General features: G+C 47.2%; 1 protein-coding gene across 2 annotated transcripts in view; it reads left to right on the top strand.

Moving 5' to 3' along the window:
• Tmep (Transmembrane endosomal protein) overlaps positions 1-20,105 on the top strand; it is a 101,980-nt gene that overhangs the window by 53,100 nt on the left and 28,775 nt on the right. The window lies entirely within an intron of this gene.

Below are 20,105 nucleotides of genomic sequence, written 5' to 3' on the forward strand. Positions count from 1 at the left end.
CATCTCAAGATAACCTCAACGATGTGTGTTGACTGCGTTGTGTGTAGTTTCCCTCTTGATATTTGTTTCAGGGGAGTAATACTTATTTTGTCCGCATTTAATGTCAATCTTGGGCTTGTTTATCGACACCTTAAACTCGTTGTGGGAGCCTTGATGGTCACAGACCCGGACCAAAGAGCCGGAGCTCAACCCCTGCCAGCACAACTAGGCGAGTACACGAAGCTGTTCATCCACACGCACCTCACTACCCTTGTTTGGGTCTTATTGTTGTTATAGATTCAGCTACTGTGAACAAGTAGCAAGTAGCACGGGCTATGGTGAGCCCGTGATGGACTGGCACAAGAGTGGTGCCGTGGGTCTTACTGTCCTTGTTGAACACGAATATATTTGCTCGTCCAAGTACCATGAAGTGTAGCATTTTTTTCTCCAAATTCTCGCGAAACTTTGTATTTCGCGGAACCCCTTGTTGGGGGGCCTGATAGCCGAGTGCACAGCGCTCGGGATTCGTAGTCCTGAGGTTCTGGGTTACATCCCCGGATGTAATTTTGTAAACAAATGGGCAGAGTTTTTCACCCTGATGCTCCTGTTCAACTAGCAGTAAATAGGTACCTGGGCGTTAGACAGCTGCTACGGGCTGCTTCCTGGGGTTGTGTAACCAAAAATGGGGCCTGGTCGAGGACGGGGACCGAAATCATCTCGAGATAACCTCAAGATAACCACCTGGTGATCTTCCACTCGGGGCCCCCCCCCCCCTACGTGTGCGTACACGGTGCGGGTCCTAGGGTGTGTGTACTGTGTGTGCCCACGTCACCACTACTGTGTGCGCCTATCCCACTGAAGACAAGATAATTGTACACAGTGAACTTGGGTGTTGTCTGACACACTCAGGCGCCGGGAACCCCTGGGTATTGTACTCGAGGGTAACGGTAAGTACATCCACTTTGGTCAGCCCATCCTCCTCCTGACATAGTACTTGTAGTAACGATGCCACCACCAGTGCCACCACCAGTGCCACCACCACTACTCACAGAAGTGGACGACTTGACACCTGTTAGCAGGCTGGCATCGTAGCCTCGTGGATAGCGCGCAGGACTCTTAATTCTGTGGCGCGGGTTCGATTCCCGCACGAGGCAGAAACAAATGGGCAAAGTTTCTTTCACCCTGAATGCCCCTGTTACCTAGCAGTAAATAGGTACCTGGGTGTTAGTCAGCTGTCACGGGCTGCTTCCTGGGGGTGGAGGCCTGGTGGAGGACTGGGCCGCGGGGACACTAAAGCCCCGAAATCATCTCAAGATAACCTCAAGGCTGAGAACTTTCCCTTCCATAGCTCATGGTCAGCCTTACCCTACAAGTTTTCCCTGGGACACCAATCGCTTAACCACCAGGTACTCTATTACTGCTGGGTGAAGAGAGGTGAACAGTTAAGGATTAGTGCCTTAGATGATCCTCTCTGGCCAGGCCTCGAACCCAGGACCAAATTACTGTGGCGAGTTACCACTGCGCCACCGAGGACTCATTAAACCCGTCAAAAAGTTGTGTATAGTTGAGGAGACAGCGCTGAGCCAGTACAATTACCTTGCTTATAACTGCCTTACCTTACACCCTGCGAGAATAAGCTTGTAAAAGCATCTTAATCCCCTTCACTGGTTAAATGCTTAATAGCACACTAGTTTCTCTATCAGCTATCTTACCCTCTCAGAGTAGGAGAGCCATAAGCGTGTGTGTGTGTGTACATGTGTGCGTATGTACGTGTATAAAGTATTTGTGGAAGCTGATCAGAATTACATTTCACCTTTGTAAATGCACAACACATCGACCAGTTTATGTACGGCAGACGTAACTGTGTGTGTGTGTATATAGGTTAGCTTAACATTTTAAAAGCACTACAATCATCTTCTGTGGTTGATTGTTCAATAAATCCCTGAACTATATGTTTAACACATCTCTCACCCTGTCCATGGAGGACAGAAGAAAATGTATATATGCTGGTTAGCATTGTAAATGTGTGGCCACGTCTGTGGTAGAAAATAATAATAATTCAAAAAACTGCGAGAACCTATGCCTGCCTATCTTGCTACTTAACTTTGTCTTGCCTTCACACCACAGGCACAGTTACAGCCCCGCTCCTGTGCCAGGTAAGTCCACTACGGGCTCACCATAGCCCGTGCTACTTGCCCCGCTCCTGTGCCATGTAAGTCCACTACGGGCTCACCATAGCCCGTGCTACTTGCCCCGCTCCTGTGCCAGGTAAGTCCACTACGGGCTCACCATAGCCCGTGCTACTTGCCCCGCTCCTGTGCCAGGTAAGTCCACTACGGGCTCACCATAGCCCGTGCTACTTGCCCCGCTCCTGTACCAGGTAAGTCCACTACGGGCTCACCATAGCCCGTGCTACTTGCCCCGCTCCTGTACCAGGTAAGTCCACTACGGGCTCACCATAGCCCGTGCTACTTGCCCCGCTCCTGTGCCAGGTAAGTCCACTACGGGCTCACCATAGCCCGTGCTACTCGCAACTCTAGTTCCCGGTAGCTGAATCTAAAACGACAACATTCGTCGGTGTATTGGGTGTGGTGTGAAAGTACCCCCTCCCCCCTCCCCTGACACATAGATTAGCCAACCTTCGACGTTAACGTGTTCATACTCCTGCGACCCATTCTCAGGTATAGCAACAATTGGGTAGGTTTAAAATACATTCTTATACCGCCCCAAAATTTGTGACCACTAATTGAAGCCTCAAACAATTTGAAACATTTCTGGGCAACCTGTCCTCTTAAAAATAACGTCACTGTTGGCTGGTATGCGCGCTATGGCCAAATTTGGACGTAATTTGAAATGAAATCGACTCGCAAAAGTGACGTTCTGTTCCGTTTTCTGTTGGAGTCGTCCGGCGTACGCGCAGAGGTTATAAGAGGACACTTTAAATTAACGTTTTTCATAACGTTTTGAAACTTATGAGAATTTCCTGCCCACCTAACCTATCAGAGGACCCTTAACTTACTGTTGTTGAAAAAAAAAATCCCAAATTTATTTTCATTTTTTCATTTCAGTTTGCCATACGGGCAAACGGCCAAAAGCGACGTTCTTTTTTTAAGAGGATAGATTGTTCTGGGAACTACAAATTTAAACACTAGTGATTTTACTTGCGCCTAATATTGGCTGAGGCTTAGTTAGGTTTGCTCTAGGTTGGAGTTTTGAGGGGATTCATTTATTTTCCGTGTATGGCATATTGTGGACTGTTTAAAGTCCCAAAAACTGGGCTTTCTAAATGGGTAGTCCATTTTTCTAAATGGGTCTCCATGCCCGCAACGCCTAGTTTCGGGCCAGTGCGTACCCATATCCGCAGTCGGTGAATATATAATATAAACTCCCAATTTCTCCCATTGTCTCCCCAATTTGGGGAGTTGGGTTGACTGTGTATACATGTGTAATATTTATTGATATTTTCTGTACATGCTACTGGAATTAGTTCTATGGGATGAAGTGTATATAGTCATCCCAGCGACTATAATATATATTGCCGGGCCAACCGGGCTGTGGTGGGCCTGCGGGGCCGGTCCAAGCAACAGCCTGGTGGACCACTAGAGTCAAGCCTGGCCTCGGGCCGAGTTTGGGATTAGAACTCCCAGAACCCCATCAAGCAGGTGTACATAGATTCGTACAGCTGTTGCACTAGAAGGGGGGTTGGGGGGGGGGGTTTGTCTCTCCACCTCCCCTCCCTCCCCCAGGTTGGCTATGCTAGCAGTTAGCGAGGACCAGACCGGTACTTTCCTATATGGCTTAGAGGAAGAGTATATTTAACTATTTTGACGTTAGAATTAGATGTCGAATATGACCTTAACCTTGTGGATGGAGTGAGATTCTACAAGGCTGTGGATGGATCAGTGGTACCGGTGGATGGATCAATGGGACCGGTGGATGGGTCAGTGGTACCGGTGGATGGGTCAGTGGGACCGGTGGATGGGTCAGTGGGACCGGTGGATGGGTCAGTGGGACCGGTGGATGGATCAGTGGTACCGGTGGATGGATCTAGGTACATTCCAGGTATTGGCCTGGGTTTCCAGCAGCAGATACCATCTCCCAAATTTCACTTGGTACTAGCTTATAAGAATTATCATGTATATATATAATATATAAAATATATATAATATTTGTGATAAGGTGTGCTGATAGGCTTTACTAAGACTTGAGAAGTCTTCAGAAGGTAGCTGGGTTATCATTCAATGGGTGCCTGATCAACCAGGCTGTAGTAATTATGCCGTACTTTGAGCTGCAGTGACAAATTAAGCACCCCCCCTAGCACTGATCCCCCCCCCCTTGAAATTAGTAGGTAGGCCTAGTTTATTTGATTCAGTGCTGGCGGAACTGCAAGATTGGTAGGCCTAGTTATTTTAAGCGGTGGTGGTGTGATATCTAAGGGGGGGAGGGCATTGTTGTATTGTTTGTGGTGTTGTGGTTGGGGGGAGGGGTGTGGTGTGACAATGGTGGCACAGTGCCGGTATCTCCAGTGGTGCTTTGTGGTGGTGCCGTTGTTGTCGTTATTGTCGTCGTCAGTGTGGTCGTAGCGGCGTCGTTATCGTCATTGTGGCGTCGGCGTCGTCAGTGTGCTGCTGGTGGCGGCGTAATCGTCGTCGTCGTCGTCGTAAGTGTGGCTGTGGTCCAACAGATGTTTACCCCCCCCCCCCTCCTCCCCCCGATGTCTGGGGCTAATTGTGTGCACGTACAGACCACAAGTTAGAGTAACGTGACCAACTAACCCCAGGAAGCCAACCCGCGCACGTGTAACGCACGTGGGCACGTCTCCAGCTGTCGTGCCGGGCCCCTTAACCATTACCGCTGGCTAAGGCTCCTCCTCAACCACCTGCAGTAGTCGGGCACTTAAGTACTTAAGAACCTCAACATCTTTCTTCAAACATTGCCGGTGTTCTTAAGTTATTAGTTCCTATTAGTATGTGGACCTGCTGCCTGCGCCAAGCAACAGCCTGGTGGACCAAACTCTCACAAGTCAAGCCTGGCCTCGGGCCGGGCTTGGAGTAGAACTACTCCCAGAACTCCAAGTAGGGTATCAAGCAAGTATTAACTCCTTGCTGAAGTTATGCGATCTCTGCTGTTTTAGGTATGTCGGGTATAACACCAGTATCTAGACTCGGTCTCCAAAAGATGTTTCTTTATTATTGTTGACACGTGAAATTCTCGGAGTCTGAGCGTGGTGTGTATGGGCGTCCTGTCTATTGCTACTTCATAGTCCAGTGTGGGTTTGGGCGACATCTGATACATGGTTCGATGTCGGTGGTACATTCATGAAGAATTCGTTTAGGTCATTGATCATCAGTGTATATTCAGATGGTCACTGAAAACAGAATCGTACTGAATCGTATTTCACCAATTTCTTTGTCGTCATCTGTGAAAGTTCTATCGTCCTTTTAATTTTTACTAATACGTTCGTATTCTTTTGCGTATTGAGCGATGTATTAGGCGAGAGAGCAGGTTGGTACTATCAACTTGGGCTTTGTTGGAGGTACTAAGGCTTGGACTCGTAGTGCTCCGATTGATTGATTGATGAAGATTAAGCTACCCAAAAGGTGGCACGGGCATGAATATCCCGTATGTGGTGGCCCCTTTTGAGCCATCACCAGTATCAATAGATGATACTGGAGATCAGTGGAGGTGCGACTGCACCCTGCGTGACGGGAGATGTCTCTCCGTCAAGTGTCCGTAGTGCTCCAGTCAAGTGTCCGTAGTGCTCCAGTCGAGTAACCCGTCATACTAAGTATTCACCTAGTTGTGTTTGCGGGGGTTGAGCTTTGCTCTTTCGGCCCGCCTCTCGACTGTCAATCAACTGTTTACTAACTACATTTTCCCCACACACCACACACACCCCAGGAAGCAGCCCGTGACAGCTGACTAACTCCCAGGTACCTATTTACTGCTAGGTAACAAGGGCATTCAGGGTGAAAAAAACTTTGCCCATTTGTTTCTGCCTGGTGCAGGAACCGAACCCGCGGCACGAAATTAAGAGTCCTGCGTGCTGCGATCCACCAGGCTACCGGGCCCCATAAGTGGCTGAGGCAGCTTGTTCCATTATAGTCAACGACATGTAGTGTATCTCAATTGTCAATTGTAAAGTGTCTGTAGGGCCTATACGGCATTGCAATACTGTTGGATTATCATACAATGCAAGGTACGCAATGTATTCTCCAGCACGTTTATTGTATGCGTCCATGATACAGCTGAGGTCTGGCCTCAGGCTGGGCTCGGAGGACAACTCCAGAGATCCTCTCCCGGCGTGGTCTCCCGGCGTGGTCTCCCGGCAACCTAGGAACATAAGACTCCTAAAATGTTAACCAGACACGTGGCAGCGTGACGTCGTGTACTAGGGATATGTAGACCTACTGGAGGAAGTGTGTGACCCCAGGCCCGTGCAAGCTCTCAGTAGAGGCGGTATAGTGGTCCCTCACCTGGGAGTGTTGGACGTTTGGTGCGGAAATTATGACTGTTATACACAATCCAGTCATTGACTTTATTGCAATACAGTATAGTGTTGCGATGGATGGAATTCGCGTGCCGGTTGTACCTACCAGAAATAGAACCAGTGAACAGCAGAGGTGCCATAGGCACAATCAGAGAACACTGTATAAACATCAGAGGTCCGCGGTTGTTCAACGTCCTCCCAGCGAGCATAAGAAATATTGCCGGAACAACCGTGGACATCTCCAAGAGGAAACTAGATTGTTTCCTCCAAGGAGTGCCGGACCAACCGGGCTGTGGTGGGTATGTGGGCCTGCGGGCCGCTCCAGGCAATAGCTTGGTGGACCAAACTCACAAGTCAAGCCTGGCCTCGGGCCGGGCTTGGAGTAGAACTCCCAGATCCCCCATCAAGCAGGTGACCTACCTAGAGGTGGTTCAGATGATCACTGTGGTCCATTCGAAGCAACAGCCTGTTGGACCAAGTCGAGCCTTGCTCAACACCGGCCATTGAAAGGTAGGAAACCCACCAGATCCCACTCCAGGTATACTCCAAGCCCAGTCTCATGGCCAAGCCACCTGATTGATGAAGATTAAGCCACCCAAGAGATGGCACGGGCATGAATAGCCCGCAACGAGCCACCTGGTTGGTGGTCTGGTTAACAAGGCTGGTACTCGCTGCCTGACTGGTGAATGAATTCGACGGTAGTGAGGATAGAGGCGGCCAGGACTGGTCACCCCCCCCCCCCCTCCCAAGACGCCGTCACCACCTTCACTAAAAGTTAACACGTATTGATTTTGAGTGCGGGACAGCGGGGTTCGAGCAGGTCTTGGAACACTGCCACCACTTGCACATACCACTATACAAATTTCCAAGCTTAGCCTAAATCGGCTAAGCTGGTGACTGCCAATATATCACAGTTGTATAATATATCACTGTTGTATAATATATCACTGTTGTATAATATATCACTGTTTAAATACAGCAAACTTATGGTACTTTATGTAATGATTAAACAGTTTTCGGTTATCTCCCAGAGCTCCGTCGTGGGGTCAGGCTATTTCTACCCCCTACTTCAATTATAGGTCCTTCAAGGGGGGGGGAGGGGAGGGGAGGGGGGCACACATCAATGTGGCATACAAATAATCCTATTTTACATTGCAAATAAATTTACACTATCTTCTTGAGGTTGTCTTGATTTCGGGGCTTTGTGTCCCCGCGGCCCGGTCCTCGACCAGGCCTCCACCCCCAGGAAGCAGCCCGTGACACCTGACTAATTCCCAGGTACCTATTTACTGCTGGGTAAATAGGTACTATTCAATAGTTATCACATTACAATAGATATCAAGAATTTCAGTATTACATTCTTGGAGCAAAGTGTTTGACCCTCCTAAGAATATTGTATCATTCCATTATCACACTAGGAAATGTATATGTTTATCTCAATGTTTGGTAATACAGTATGTTTATTGTTTGTAATGTGTCTATGTATGTATTAACACGATGTACTGAACGGTGTGAGAATAGCTTGAGCTACCTCATCCCTGTGTGTGTATTTTATTTCAATAAACTTGTTTCAATTTCAATTATCACACTGAGACAAATTGATGTGGTAGACTACAATCTCTCAAGCGATCAAGTTATTCACACTAGAGTACATAGCGTGCGACACACTACATCAGTATTTGCATGCCTTATCTTATTCAGACATCAGCACAGAATTGCCATTGATATTTACACCCTTGTGTGTACACACACTCAGCCCTTCCACGTAGACCTCCCCCTACCGTATGTGAAGGACGGGTTGGTGTTTATTCAACCCGTCCTCTTAAAAATGTCACTTTTCGCTGGTATGCGCGCTATGGCCAAATTTGGACGTAATTTGAAATAACTCACAAAAGTGACGTACTGTTCCGTTTTCTGTTAGTCGTCCGGCCAACGCGGACAGGTTAGGAGAGGAAACTTAAGACTAACGTTCTTCATAACGTTTTGAAACTTAATCAGAATTTCCTGCCCACCTAACCTATCAGAGGACCCTTAACTTACTGTTGTTGAATTTTTTTTTTTTTCCAATTACGTCCACTTTCGGCCATACGGGTAAACGGCCAAAAGCGACGTTATTTTTAAGAGGACAGGTTGGTTTGTTATGTGTAATACTGAAGTGTGTGTGACCTCGAGCCCGTGACCCTTGTCCACTATTAACGCCCGGTTAGCTTTGTCAAGCTCAAGTATGTTTATTGAAACAAAAACAAAATGCCTCTCGAAGGGATAGAGTAGACTAGGCTATTTCTACCCCCCCCCCCTTTTTTTTTTTTAGCTTTGTCTATATCCTCTTGGATCTGCTTAATCTGTTTGCTTTGGGTATTTGATGTATAACATGAAGAACGGTGCAGGCGACGAGTCACAATAACGTGGCTGAAGTATGTTGACCAGACCACACACTAGAAGTTGAAGGGACGACACAATCGACTTGAGAATGGTCCAGGACGGACCGAAACGTCGTCGTCCCTTCACTTTCTAGTATGTGGTTTGGTCAACATGAAGAACGGTGTTGTCCGCGGCCCTACATACCATCTCGTCTACTGCCTCGTTTAACAGTATTGCCCACGTGTGAAGAACATAAGAACAAAGGCAACTGCAGAAGGCCTATCGGCCCACACGAGGCAGCTCCCATCTATAACCACCCACCCCCACTCATATACTTGTCCAACCCGCGCTTGAAACAATCGAGGGACCCCACACTCAACACGTTACGCGGCAATTGGTTCCACAAATCAACAACCCTGTTACTGAACCAGTATTTACCCAAGTCTGTCCTAAATCTAAACTTAAGACTGAAATCTGACTATACAACCGTTAATTGCTGAATGTTCTTTCTCTCCTCTCGCCCCACAATATGCTGATAGTTACTGGTCTTCCGCTATGTAATCACTCCAACGCTCCTATCTTGAGGTTATCTTGATTTCGGGGCTTTAGTGTCCCCGCGGTCCGGTCCTCGACCAGACCTCCACCCCCAGGAAGCAGCCCGTGACAGCTGACTAACACCCAGGTACCTATTTACTGCTAGGTAACAGGGGCATGGGGTGAAAAACTCCGCTCGGCCGACCGGCTCCCCTCCTCTATAAAAAAAAAAAAAAAAAAAAAAAAAAAAAAAACCGGGCAGGCATCTTTACTACTCTGAACTACGTGCTTTAAGCCTGGTTATGCAGCTTTGAACTTCAGCTTGCGGAGGAGACGTTGCGGTGTCACGCTAACGTACAGTGTGACCTATATGTCACGCTAAGCTCGCTGGTGACTTGCACTTCATCAGCAAGCTTAGTGTCAGCGTGTCATAAGCTACTACTAAGCTGGCTACTCGATCCAACCTGACAAGTTTATTTTCTCTGGTTGGAAAGATCGAGGGCACAGGAGAAGGTATTGGGTGCGTGAAGGGGGTGATAACGGGAAAAACGGCCACCACCTGAGAACTCTGCCCACGAGAAACAATGGGCAGAGTTTCTTTCACCCTATGCCCCTGTTACCTAGCAGTAAAATAGGTACCTGGGTGTTAGTCAGCTGTCACGGGCTGCTTCCTGGGGGTGGAGGCCTGGTCGAGGACCGGGCCGCGGGGACACTAAAAAGCCCCGAAATCATCTCAAGATAACCTCAAGAAGATAACCTGGTATCATAAGAACAAAGGTAACTGCATGAAGGCCTATTGGCCCATACGAGGCGGCTCCTATTTATAACCACCCAATCCCACTTATATTATCAATTAACCCCATCCCCACCTCCCCACAAAATCCAATTCAGGATCAAATTGGTTGCAGAATTAGAGGATTTCACCTCTGAAAATTGTAGCGTTATTGATGCGTTAGTGTGAACGGGGCAGCATCTGCGTAAGGTCTTCATCGGCGACCTTGAGTGGATCAATGTCCGCTCCTCCTGGTTGACAGTCTGATCAACTAAGTTGTTTGATCCCGATGCTCGCACTTCAACGTTACGGACCACAGCCAGCTTGATCAAGGTAACCTCTGGAGGAGGTTGTGCAGTTTCCTCGTGCAAGCAACTAAAGGTTTCCACTTAAATAAGTAACCCTTATTTGGAGGATGCAGTGCTATAGTCCTATCGTGCTGGGGATGTTGAAAAACTGTTTGCATCCTTAGTGTTTGCAGAATTAGTTGAGTGGGCTTTATTGCAAGCCTAAAGTAATAGTTTCCCAACTACGTCGTACGATTCGACCAATTCATTAAAAATGCGACGCGTTATTAAATGTTAAAACACTAAAATATTGACGTTTGTCAGGCCTGGGCTTAGATAGGTTACGTGGGTTGCTTCAATTAGTTTTTGTATGCAAAACGTTTGCATTTTTAACGGAGCGGCAAATAGAAAGAGGGGGCAGAGATTGTCATTGTACACATACTGCCCTGCCTCTTGGCCATGTAAAACAGTGCATGCATTCATAATAGAATGCATTAGGCAGTGATGTGGTGGAGGCTGACTCCATATACAGCTTAAAGTGTAGATATGATAGAGCCCAGTAGGCTCAGGAATCTATACACCTGTTGATTGACAGTTGAGAGGCGGGACCAAGGAGCCAAAGCTCAACCCCCGCAAGCACAATTAGAAGAGTACACAGAACCAGACCCCATGACACTTTTGTCATAGGCTACCTGGATCATACCTGCAGAGGGTTTCAGGGAGTTCACCTCGACTTGATATTTTTGTCATAGGCTACGATTTCTCGCCCGCATTCCAGGGAGGAAAGTATGTGGGCTCCGGAAGTTCTACTATCCAAGCTTTAGATGTTTCCAGGCCGGCAATCTCTTCAGTTGTTGATAGTAGTTATGAAGAACTAGGTAAGACAGTCATTTATATTGGTTGTTGTTGACTATACAGGGGCGGAACACATCACGAAAGAGCCTGGGCCAAGATTCACGAAGAAGTTACGCAAGCACTTACGAACCTGTCCATCTTTTATCAATCTTTGGCGGCTTTCAATCTTTGGCGGCTTTGTTTACAATTATTAAACAGTTAATGAGCTCCGAAGCACCAGGAGGCTGTTTATTACAATAACAACAGTTGATTGGCAAGTTGTTATGCTTGCAAACTGTTTAATAAATGTAACCAAAGCCGTCAAAGATTGAGGAAAGATGTACACGTTCGTAAGTACTTGCGTAACTGCTTCGTGAATCTGGCTCCTGATCGTTACCAGTTTGGTGCGTGTGTATACACGGGTCGGGATGTACAGGCCATCGGCTGGTCTTCCTCTAGGAGGGTGTTGTACCTGCTGCTGTGGCGGAATGTTGACCCACTGTACATTTATTTATACAAGAGTTGATACATTCTTATAAAGCCACTATCACGCATAGCGTTTCGGGCAGGTCCTTAATCTTAATCTTCCCCCGGAATACGACCCGCCAAATCGTTTAACCACCAGGTACCCCATTCACTGCTGGGTGAACAGAGGCGTGCAGTTAAGGATTGGCGCCTAGTCAATCCTCCCCGGGCCAGGATTTACATTCACTTGCTAGCCTGGGCCAATAACTTCGCCCTTTGGGGCATAATTACAGTGTTCATCCAGCAGGTATGCGACAAAAAATTGAACCGTTGAAGACTAAACACAAACACGCCAGAAGATGAATGAGACGACGACGTTTCGGTCCGTTCTGGACCCTTATTGATTGTAACCATGATATATATGTGCTTCAGCCTACAGTTTAGACCTATTGTCTTATGTATGACCCTCTGTCCTGCGTGACAGTGACTACTAGCATTAATCCTCAATTTAATAAGACTATCATAATCCTCAGATTAGGCAAAATTGTAATTAATTTCGTCAATAAAGATGTTAATAATAATAACTTATCAAGTAGCGTGTCAAGTATTTGAAGCGTTTATTCCCCCCCCCCCCACCCCCTTCCACCCCCACGTGGGGTGTAGTGGAGGAGCAGCATGATGGGGAGGGGGGGGGGGGGAGGGAGCAAGGGTAAAGGTGGTTGACATAAAGTGACTCACGCTAAGCGCAGCACCATCTAGCGCAACGCTCCCTCCCGCCTCCGCCTCCTCCCTGGCGTGTACACTCCAGTATGGACCTCACGGCTCGTGGGGGGAGGGGGGGGGGGTGATACTGGTGTTCTTACTGAACCCGCTACAGTGTGTTGTATTACTCGGTACACTCCCGCCGTAAATATTGAGGTGCCTTAAGGAAATTGAACTAAGAGGAAGAGTGATATCAGAATATTCAGATTGTAAACTCTGTGATAAAACTTTAATGCATTTACTAGAACACTATATTGATGAATGTGAAACCGTAAAGGACTTTAGACCTCCTGGCCTCTTGTACCACCAACTGTGTATTTTATTGACTCGGGTGTTCTGGACGACATCCTAACAATTTACCCAAAATTTGCTAATTGTCCATTATAAAGAATGAACAATTTTTATTTATATTACTTCTAAGCTGTATCACTTATGAACCCATCCCTGCCCTTGTGTGGCAGTGCACAATAGAAAGTTGTTTGCACAGTATCCATACATTAAAACATTGATTGTAACCATGATATATATGTGCTTCAGCCTACAGTTTAGACCTATTGTCTTATGTATGACCCTCTGTCCTGCGTGACAGTGAATACTAGCATTATCCTCAATTTAATAAGACCTATCAAAATCCTCAGATTAGGCAAAATTGTAATTAATTTTGTCAATAAAGATGTTAATAATAATAAGAGGAAGTGAGGCTTCGAGGGAGTACGGGCTCCGACGGGTCAGGTGGGGTAGCCTAGGTCGCGACGCATCTAGTGACCTAAACCACTGAGTTCTTTACCTTCAGTATTTTGGTCTGGTATCTCTAGTTCGATTAGCAGGCGGGTAAGTGATGGCTGGGGCTACATTAGTGCTACATAGCCTTCCCGGTTTGGTGCCTTACTTTGATAATTACTTTGGGCTACACCACGGGGCGTTAATCCCGTAAAGCTCTCTACTTCCCAGACCACTCTAGGTATACTGAGAGAATTCCTCTCCGTCGTCGTCGTCAGCATCTGCATCATTTAGAGATGAAACAGAGGTGAGTGTGTTGATGTAGTCAGTTTTTGGTTAAATTGTGGAATATAGCGAGTTACGACAGGCGGGCTGTCCGCCTTGCTGACACTGCGTGTGTACTCAAATAGTTGTTTGCGGGGGTTGAACTTCGGCTCTTTGGTCCCGCCTCTCAACTGTCAATCAACTGGTACCCACCTAGTTGTGTTTGCGGGGGTTGAGCTCTGGCTCTTTGGTCCCGCCTCATACTGGTGTACAGGTTCCTGAGCCTACTGGGCTCTATCATATCTACACTTGAAACTGTGTATGGAGTCAGCCTCCACCACATCACTGCCTAATGCATTCCATTTGTGACTGACCAAAATTTTTTCTAATGTCTGTGCCTCATTTGGGTACTCGGTTTCCAGCTGTCTCCTTGTTAGTGTTCCATCCGTGCTAAATAGTTTTTGTCCACCCTGTCAATTCCTCTGAGAATTTTGTAGGTGGTTATCATGTCTGCCCTTAATCTTGTCTTCCAGGGACGTGAGGTTTTAGCTCCTCGTAACTCATACCTCTCGGTTCTGGGACTAGTCTGGTGGCAGACCTCTGAATCGTCTGTGCCTTGTGTATAACTAGGTATGGACGGGGATGTGTGTTAGGTAGGGGGGGGGGGGGAAGCTTGCGCTCTTGTCAGGGAGCTGCCAGTATTATCAGGTGTCTAACATGTATTCCAACATACATGGATGTGTACATGAATAGTGTCATTCCCGTACAGCAGGCAGCTTTGTGTACACGTTTTACTGTTGTTGTTATTGTTAAAGATTCGCTACCTGGAACAAAAAGTTCCAAGTAACACGGGCTATGGTGAGCCCGTAGTGCCTTCACGTTTTACTAGTTTAAGCGTATAAGAGACGCACTAGAGATAATGTCCCATTCACCTGGGCTGTATGGGTCTCGAACCCTGGACCCCCACGCCTGTGAGCCCGAAGCTCTATCGACTGGGCTATGAGCAATCTTATTAAAAAGGAAAGTTCCCAGAAGCAGCATCCTGCTGCCAAACTTAAATTGTTAATGTACCTGCAACACACTTTCCCAGAATGTTGCAACTACTAAAAGGTTCCCAATAATCCCCATCATCACTAATAACGCCAGCAGCCATTATTAGCTGTTATAACGACAGTGTAAGAAACCCTCAAGGTGTCCACGAAACGCTTGGGGGCAACCGGAAGAAAGAAGCAAGCTTCCCCCCCCCCCCCAACCGCTTGGACTGGACGGTAGAGCGGCGGTCTCGCTTCGTGCAGGTCGGCGTTCAATTCCCGATCGTCCAAGTGGTTGGGCACCATTCCTTTCCCTCCGTCCCATTCCTAATCCTTATCCTGACCCCTTGACAGTGCTATATAGTCGTAATGGCTTGGCACTTTCCCCCTGATAATTCCCTTCCCCCCCCCCCCCTCCCTATCAGAGCAAATGACCAGGGGGCCAGATTCACGAAAGCACTTGCGCAAGCACTTAACCTGTACATCTTTTCTCAATCTTTGGCGGCTTTGTTTCCAATTATTAAACAGTTAATGAGCTCGGAAGCACCAGGAGGCTGTTTATAACAATAACACTACTTGAATGGGAAGTTTTCATGCTTGTAAACTGTTTAATAAATGTAACCAAAGCACTCAAAAATTGAGGAAAGATGTACACGTTTGTAAGTGCTTTCGTGAATCAGGCCCCAGCCTGTCACGTGGGGGGCAAACTGGGTGGCACACAAGGTCAGGTGAAGGTCTTTGACACAGCACCCCAGACACGCATCAAGATGTTACGCCACTAAACATCACATTCACGCCAAACATCTACCACCTACAGGCTACGCGTGCCCGTGCCACCTCTTGTTGTTCCTCAATCAATCAATCAATCAATCCAGTCGACGCAACATCGTCAATCTAGTTCCAACTCTCTCAATAGACGCTAAAGAGCTTCACTACGGAGCCAACACAGCCAATCCCACCTTCGGTCCAGTTGTGCTTCACGCCAGCTCTGCTCTCCCGGCCGTGCACACCTATTTACTGCTAGGCGAACAGGGGCATCAGGTGAAAGAAACTGCCCATTTGTTTCCGCTTCCGGGGTACCCTCAGCTCGCCGACCTACTCCGCCAGCACCGGGTAACCACCCTTCTCGTCTCCGACCTACCACAGTCGGTGTAGTGCTTTAAATAAAAAAAATAGCATTTTAAAATCAATACAATCACTGTGGTTGTACAATAAATCACTGAACTATGTTTAACAGATCTCTAACCCTGTCTATGGAGGACAAGAAAATGTATGTATATTCTAGTTAGCATTGTAAATGTGTGGCCACGTCTGTGGTAGAAAATAATAATAATAATGATAAACAGGACGTCGTGGACACATCCAGCTGACGTAACCAAACTATATTAAACATCAAAACCCATCATACTCCTTGAATATTGTCTCACACATCACCACGTGTTACAAGTCTTGGTGAGAAGGCGTTCATGTCTTCTACCTTGGAATTATGAGTGGTGGGGACTTGCCACGGAGTAGATCAAAGTTCTTGGGACACCTCTCATCTTTGAGTAATTTTTCATGCATTGGCTCTTCTAAATCTTCGATTGTGTTCAACACCCTGGTTGGTGGCTTGCCGATAGCCAGGAGGGGGAGGTGGTGATTGTGGTGGGTGTAAGGGGGAGGTGGTGATTGTGGTGGGGGTAAGGGGGAGGTGGTGATTGTGGTGGGGGTAAGGGGGAGGTGGTGATTGTGGTGGGGGTAAGGGGGAGGTGGTGATTGTGGTGGGGGTAAGGGGGAGGTGGTGATTGTGGTGGGGGTAAGGGGGAGGTGGTGATTGTGGTGGGGGTAAGGGGGAGGTGGTGATTGTGGTGGGGGTAAGGGGGAGGTGGTGATTGTGGTGGGGGTAAGGGGGAGGTGGTGATTGTGGTGGGGGTAAGGGGGAGGTGGTGATTGTGGTGGGGGTAAGGGGGAGGTGGTGATTGTGGTGGGGGTAAGGGGGAGGTGGTGATTGTGGTGGGGGTAAGGGGGAGGTGGTGATTGTGGTGGGGGTAAGGGGGAGGTGGTGATTGTGGTGGGGGTAAGGGGGAGGTGGTGATTGTGGTGGGGGTAAGGGGGAGGTGGTGATTGTGGTGGGGGTAAGGGGGAGGTGGTGGATGTGGTGGTGGGGAGGGGTAAGGGGGAGGTGGTGATTGTGGTGGGGGTAAGGGGGAGGTGGTGATTGTGGTGGGGGTAAGGGGGAGGTGGTGATTGTGGTGGGGGTAAGGGGGAGGTGGTGGGTGTGGGGGTGGGGAGTGATATGGGAGGGAAGCAGGATGGGTAGCTAGGAGGAAGGTGATCCTTGAAAGGAGACGAGGTTCCCGAACATCTACCTGTTAATACTATGGATCCCTGGTAGCGTGGTACACCAAGGCTACACCACCCACACTTCTGCTTCATCACCACTCCTGTGTCGCCTGCGTGAGCCCGCTCCTGTGATGCCTTTCTACCTCTGTACTCGCGGGTTAACCTCTCACTGTATTTTACTAGTATACAAGACTAGTTCTAATTTCATTAACGAAAACGTTTGACTTGCGTCCTAGTGCTGTACATGGATATATTCATTGTGCATAACTAGTCTTATTAAAAAAAGACGGCGGATTTTAAAACCTTGCCGTGTGGAAACACGCTAGTGTAAGATTTCTGCCCGAAACACTGCGCGTACTAGTGGCTTTACAAGATTGTAAATACCATGCTCTGTATTCTCACAAAACCCAGTGTACCATAAATAAATAAATAAATAAATTTGACACCCCTTTGAGAGGCATATCGAAGCTTGTACATTCTCACTGGGATAGTCGGGTTGTTTACTAGCGATGACGGACACGGTCGATATGTCCTCACGTCTGGGGCCCCTCTAACACGAGACGTATTTACTCTTCAGTCTTCGCTGCACTGTAAATAAACTTCAACAAACTCATCGTATAGTAACGTAAAGGAGAATAAGTAATTACCTTATTACTCACAATCGACTTGAGAATGGTCCAGGACGGACCGAAACGTCGTGGTCCCTTCACCTTCTAGTGTGTGGTCTGGTCAACAACCTTATTTACAGGATGAGAGCAACCCGTTCTCGAAAATTCGTAAAGTCAATATTGACTTATTAACTACGTGCATAGGTGATATACTAAACATAATAGATACCCTTAAAAAGATTCATAGAAAACACCGACCTTACCTAACCTTGTTAGTATCTTAAGATAAGCATCTTATTGCTTCGTAATTACAATTATTACTTAACCTATACCTATTATAGGTTAGGTAATAATTGTAATTACGAAGCAATAAGATGCTTATCTTAACATACTAAGTAGGTTAGGTAAGGTCGGTGTTTTCTAAATCTTTTTAAGGGTATCTATTATGTTAAGTATGTCACCTATGCACATATTTAATAAGTCAATATTGACTTATTAAATTTGCGAGAACGGGTTGCAAGAGAGCTACGCTCGTGGTGTCCCGTCTTCCCAGTACTCTTTGTAGTATAACGACTTGAACCTACTGCCGGTTTTGGCCTCCACCACTACCTCACTTGGCTTGTTCCAACCGTCTACCACCCACACGTTAAGAACATGTTCAGATCAATTCTGTAGTATGATTGTAGAGTTCCTTGTCCGAAACTTGGAATAAATCACAATGATGATGTAGCTAAAGTGTGAACCTCTGAGCGGGAGGCAGTTCTAGGCCCCTAACCTATACCTGGTTGATGGGGTTCTGGGAGTTGTTCTTCTTCTTCCAAGCCCGGCCCGAGGCCAGGCATGACTTGTGAGAGTTTGGTCCACCAGGCTGTTGCTTGGAGCGGCCCGCAGGCCCACATGCCCACCACAGCCTGGTTGGTCCGGCGCTCCTTGGAGGAATAAATCTAGTTTCCTCTTGAAGATGTTCACGGTTGTTCCGGCAATATTTCTTATGCTCGCTGGGAGGACGTTGAACAACCGCGGACCTCTGATGTTTATACAGTGTTCTCTGTGCCTATGGGACTCCTGCTCTTCACTGGTTCTATTCTGCATTTTTCCCCACACCTTTTCTTCCATATCGTTCATAACTTACAACTACTTAACATAACTTATAACTTGTTTATTTTATCCATAACTTTGATGAGCGTTCATTGTGGGTTTACCGGGTGGGAGGAGGCTCAACCAAGGCTGATCATATGGTTGTGGGCGAGGTGTGAGGTGACCATGTCGACATGGTCGCCGACATGGTGGTGCCGGTAGAGATCATAGGTTCTGCCGACTTCCGGGCTCTTGCTCAAGCTCCGACACTTCCGGGAAGCTTTAAGTTTAGTGCCTCGTATATTCCCTTGTTATTTTCAGATGTTCTCCACCAACCCTCTCCTGCTGGGGACGGTGGGGGAGGGGGGGGAATGAAGGATGCCGCGAGAGTAATGGCTGCCTGTTCCTCCCACCTGTTGCTTCTGTTGTAGTGACCTTTGGCCAACCTCTTATTCCCTCCCCCCCTACTCTTGTCTGCCGATTCTCGCCCTCCCCCCCATCTCCCACCTTCATTCCTGTGTTTCAGCACAACCTCCATAATCCTCCTCCTTCACCTCTCCACAGCCTCCGCCCTCCCTGCCCCGGCCCACCCCACTACAGCCTCCACAATTCCTGCACCTTTAGGGCCGTATTAACACACAAGAGGGCCGGCATAAATGTAGTCAGTAATGGTTACACATGGAGTGCTTCAGGCCTATTCCAGTGCGTTTGTGTTCGCCATATGTTTATTTTAGTTTATGAAGAGGAACAGGTGAAGTAATAGGTTTAGAAATTGGAAGTATAGTATGAGTTATGATACCAAGGAGGTAACAAGAGACCAAGTTCGCATGTTGAAACTGTGTGTTTGGTAGCTAAGCTAAGCTTACTCTCTTGCAGGGAGGAGTGTGTTTCAGCACACACTTGTAAGGCTTAAAACTTGAAAGTTTTAATCTTGTGTTTTTTCCCACACCTTGCCAGAAACGCTGTGCGTATTAGTGGCTTTAGGCATAGTATGTACTAGTTCTATCTAGAAATCCAATATTTGTTAACTCATTTTGAATGTATGTACTTTTGCCTGAATAAAAATATTATACTATCCTATTATCTCATGGATGTTCGTGGATGAATGCTGTGTAGCATTCACATGTACCCACACTGATGCTTTGATGCGCTGTTTGAGTTTAGTTTTTCATTTTAGAATTGTGTTGTGGGGCTTTGTTTCCATAAAATAAATCAAAACTGTGGGGCCACCAAGTAAGGGGAAGGGGGGGGGGGGTGTCTCATCTTGGAGTAATCTTTCCAATATTGGGTCTCTTGTGGCTTCTTGGTGTGTGATGTTCACTGGTTGGTTTTTGCTGCTACTCTTAATCTCGTATTTTTCACGGCTTGTATATTTTGCATGTGTTTTTGAAGATGTGTAGAGGTACTAGAGGATGTTAAAGATGCAGCCGGACTAAAACCTTGTTGTACAAGTGTAGCGGTAATGTTTTATGCTAAGGCTACAGAATTGCCTTAGTTTTCCCCAAGGCTGTTTTTGTTATTTGTCAGTTCCAGTATTGTGCTTACGTCCATGAGGGATAGCACGTTTGTCCAGGATAATGGACTCGATTTCTTTCTTCA

Source organism: Procambarus clarkii, chromosome 19 (genome assembly GCF_040958095.1).
Source record: "Procambarus clarkii isolate CNS0578487 chromosome 19, FALCON_Pclarkii_2.0, whole genome shotgun sequence".
Taxonomy (NCBI): domain Eukaryota; kingdom Metazoa; phylum Arthropoda; class Malacostraca; order Decapoda; family Cambaridae; genus Procambarus; species Procambarus clarkii.